We start from the raw sequence: 5,140 nt of genomic DNA, 5'->3' as shown, positions 1-5,140 counted from the left end.
TACTACATAAAATAAATACAATTAAAGGTACTTTGGAGGAAGTTTTTTTTTTTTTTTTAAATAAATAAATTAAAATAACTTTTCACTAACAAAATAGGTATTAAATTTATAGGATATTAATCCCTCGCTCATTTACAAACATACTAGTTGATAAAGTAAACTACTCCAGTAAGGCATATTGATTGAACAACGGGCGCCGGTTATACTAGACCGAATTCCATGCTCCACTTCAAACTGCCACCAGATCCAAATCCTTCTCCAACATACATTGGGAGCATAATTTCATTCGAAGCTCGGCAGGCCACATCACTAGAGAATTTCTCAGAAAGAACGAAAAAAAAAAATAAACAAAAAGGAGAGTATAAACGGAAAATTAAAACATAAAACAAATAATTTTATTGAATGGAATATGGTCCGGGTGCGGTAAAAAAAAACTCTAATAGTAGAATTATACTATTTTATTGACCCTAATATTTCTTCTATTATCTATCTGTTACTATTACCCTTTTCATTTACTATTTATAACCTTTAATTTTTCTTATATTCTTATTTATCTTACGTTTTTACATTTTATACCCCTGTTATTTTACACTTATGTTTTTTCTTTTTTTCCCTTTTTGTAACTATAATGTTTTTATCTTTTTTAGCCCTGACGAAGCAGTCAGCAGTCAGCAGACTGCAATGTAAATAAAATAGTATAATTCTACTATTTGAGTTTTTTTTTACCGCACCCGGACCATATTCCATTCATCTATACACACGGTCAATCAATAATCTTCCAGCAAATAATTTTACTGTTCTTATTTATTCCCTCCGGTTCCCAAACATTCTTTGATACGATTACAATTTACTGTTTTTGATTTAATTTGAATCCTGATTCAATAAAAAATATTTGATTGCTGTTAGCCATTACTGTAAAAACTAAAACAGTTAGAAATTTCCACATCTATGATTTTGAACATGACATTACAAATAGAGACTCAAAGCATCATGAAGCGTTTAAACCGATAAGTTCTTTTTTATATGCAAAATAAAAGTAACATTTTAATGTTTATTTTATCGAAAAGCCAACCAAAACGAAAAACCGTACGAAGCTGAAATTGCATATTGTCAATATTACAGCACCTTTGATTAACAGAAATCAAATTTATCCAGAAATAAAATTCAAAACGTATTCTGATTAAACGCGTCATTTTAATCCACAATCAGGTGGTCTTCATGTCAGCGAAAATCCTACAACAGTCCTCTTGATAACATAAGTCGTTTTTAATTTTAATTAAAGATTGAATCTTTATTTAAAAAACAAAAATTCTAAGTTAAAAATATGGAAGTGGAATAAAAAACAGCCGATAGTGAGAGAAAGAAGAATAGGATTTTGCCAATCCACTAATTTACCGGAACAGAGAAAGTTTGAGTTAACTTCACCGCATCGTTAATGAGCTGAAGCTAATAAGAACCACTTTTCATTCAAAGGCACATTAGGCTTCATAGAACTAGAATATTTTTAGATTTTTCATTCATAAAATTATCAAAAGGAAAAATACCCAAAGATTCATGATGAGTTAAATTCTGAAAAAAATATCTTAGCTAAGTACTGAGTTGTTGAGTTAGACCTGACAGAGGCACAAGGTTGTTAAGTCAGTACTAAACAATTTGTCTTCTAATAGAAATCAACTTCACTTCTCTATCGTTTTTGAATCCCATATGTGTTGAAACTTCGGCTATTATAGCAAATAAGCAATAATATCATCAAATATCATATTAAATTAGTTCAAAGGTATAAGGGCGTATCTGAAAACTTTGCTAAGTTGGGTTTTCTTGCATTTAATTAGATTTTATATTCTTTTCGCAATGCCAAACGTGACGTGACTAATAAAAAAGACAAAATGAACAAAACTAGAAATAAGCTGCTACTTTATCTGCATACGTTACAGAAACACAATTATCTCAGAAACTGTCAAATAAGCCACTTGGGCATTGCAACGACATGTAAGTTCGGTTTGGGCAGTGCCAAATAGACATAAGAGGGACATACCGCTGTTTTGACGTATTCCACGTCATGACGTTTTGACGTAAATATTAGACGTATTCCAAAAATATCTTAGACTGGGATTGTTTTCTTTTCTAGGGTGGTCCAAAACACTATCCCTGGGCTGTCTTAAATTAAATCTAGTCAATGATACAATCAAAGGAATACTAAATAAAGTATGTCGTCGACCTTGAGAGAAATCTCTTAAATAACAAGGCATTCTTCGTACAACTACTTAACATTATACATTAAAGTTGTAGAAACCATCGTGCCGTTAGATAGAAGGAAAATATTAAAATAAAAAACTCATGGAAGACATTAGCAATTAAACAAGTAGCAGAAGGTCCTATGTGATGTCAACACATGTGAAATGTTTTGTAAAAGCGTGTTGAGCTTTCATTTGCACTATAGCAATAAATGAAAAATATTTACGAAAAGGTGCATTTCAGAGTGTTATATAAATAATTATATTAATAGAGGATCTGATGTGATAGCTTGGGGGACATTATTTTATACACAGGTAAATGTACAATTAATGGTGGGTTTGGTAATAAAATTACTTGTAATTTTGTGGGTTTGGAGCTAGTAATCCTATTACTTTTTCTAAGTAACAATTGGGCCACGTGGCATAGTCGGTATTCACGCTTTATAATAGCACTAGCACTTGACATATAAAACACAAAGAAAGTGACAAAAGTTATGGTTATATTTTATAACACAAAACCCAATCTCAACAAAATGGTTCTGCTATTCGCAAATGATCCAAGTATTTCAGTTGAGAAAAATATTTCTAACGAATATTTTTTACCCCTAAAAACACATAAATGCCAATCGTCTTATTAAAAATTTACTTTTCGACATTAGTGTTATGATTAATAAACGCTCCTTCATAATTATTTTTGAAATATTAATATTATTTCCAAAACATTATGAACGACTCTATTGGAGGAAATAGTGGAAATGTGAATAATTAATAGAGCATAGATTAGTGGGTTATTTTGAGTATCATCTATTAATGAGTTATTAACAGTCCTAAATGCTAGGAATCTGATATATTAAAAAATGACCACTTTAAATACATTGAAGTTTTAAATACTACAAGTAAACTTATGTAATTACTTGTGTTGAAAACGTATTTTATTTAATTTAAAAAAAAAATTGCTTAACAAAGATTTCAATATATTTGTACAGAATAGAAGCACGATAATAATTAGCACTAATTACTTAGGAACGCTATCTTTAAAGGTACCACAACACGTAAAAAAGTGACATTTTCAAGGTGGCATTTCATGATAAGCTTCCAAATGCTTATCGAAATTACTTAAGAGCCGTGGCCTTAAAAATTAGAAAACTGTTTCAAAATACAAACGTATATACACATCTAAAAAAAACAAAAAAAAAAACAGCATAAATAAATTAAATATCCAGAAAATTCATAATTACAACAAAACGAGTTATGGCCAGAGCGGAATAAGTCACAACTTCAATAGTTCACAGATTTGTAGGTTAATAAATATTTTATAAACCTCAAAGATCGAATTTATTAACTTTCATTGTATAATGGTGTCAATAATCTCAGATTTATAGAACAAAGCAAACATTTACGATTATCAGAATAATACTAGTAAAAATAGTAGTTTCTCTAAATGAAGATAAATCATCTGACCATCAAGCTTCTTTTTGAACCCAACTTTGTGCAAATGCTTTAAAACTGTTTTATGGTCGATCTTTAGCTCCTGGGCGGTGCTACCACTACTGACATGCCGGTCAACTTTGATTATTTCTGTGATTTTATGGATATTTTCAACGACGGGCCAGCCAGTGCGATGTGTGTCTTTAACATCAAAAATACCCGAACGATATCGACGAAACCAAAATTACGCGTATTAAGCTGTTACAGTATCGGGACCATAAACACCATCCACAATTTCAGCCACCTGGCCTTTTGGCCTTTATCAATGTATGTATGTAAAATGTATAGAATTTTCTATTTGTTGACTTCCATATTTAACACCCTGAAACTCACAACTGAATGGACCAATCAGATACCAGCGATGTGTCACAACAAGCATAAATCTGAAATTTTTTGATCGATACTTTACAAGATATCAGCCGAAAAAATAATGGGTTTCTTTTTCCCCGCAACCTAATATGTCTTGTACCCGTTGTGGCGAGATTTCGATTCTTTTATCAAAATGTTTCGAGGTCTGTGTCAGAAAATTTTGACAGACCATCCATGTGTAGCTTATGACCAGTAAAAGTTTGGGACGATGAAAGGAAATGAAAATGGTGCTTGCCTGGTGGTCGATCGTTTTTCTAAGAAGAATTCATGATATTTAAAAACTGTAGACCAAGTTGGATCCTCTCTACTTTGGTCTACTGGTGAAGACAGTCCACAGGAGAAAGAAGTAGCCCTTTCGACATTACAAATAGATAAGTGGAACCTTAGAACCAAGGGCTGTAGAGAAAATGAGTTAATTATTGCTAAACAACCTTATTGAAAAATTAGTGCATGTAATGCTGGTTTAAAGATAGTTATCATTCCTTGTACAATAAAAATCACATGCTGGTTGTTGGCCAGTACGTTTTAATATATGCTTTAATTTATTAGCTTGTTGTTTGCCCATAAGTTACTTTTAATATTTTTTTTTTTATCTTTCATAATAATTTAAATATTTACCTGTAAATTGTCTGGTAATGTTGGACAATTATGATTGTATCTGTTGAATATACATCTATGAATGTAGTTTGTTTTAAAGTAAAAATTTTAGTTACATAAACAATAGACACAGTTTGCTTATTTGTCTGAGTATTAGTGAAACCAGTAAGAACCGAACCGGTAAAACCAGCGTAGAGTGGACTAGTTGTAAACCAAAGGGACGGAGAGACAAAGGGAACAGTTCTTATTGCGGATATTATAATGACAATAAACTCTACTTCATCTGCTCTAAGTAAAAATAATATTTAAATTTGAATATGCCGTGTACGGGGCTCGGGGTTTCTAAGCCCGACTGGGGGTTCCCCGTACAGGTATTATATTGAAATGTATTCATATATTAATGTAATATATGTATCTGTATTTATATATTTATATCATGTATTTATATTATA

The sequence above is a fragment of the Halyomorpha halys genome, unplaced genomic scaffold, assembly GCF_000696795.3.
Source record: "Halyomorpha halys isolate HHAL.00 unplaced genomic scaffold, Hhal_1.1 Scaffold364.1, whole genome shotgun sequence".
NCBI lineage: Eukaryota > Metazoa > Arthropoda > Insecta > Hemiptera > Pentatomidae > Halyomorpha > Halyomorpha halys.
The sequence above is the reverse complement of the archived record's forward strand: the minus strand, read 5'-3'. Positions refer to the sequence as shown.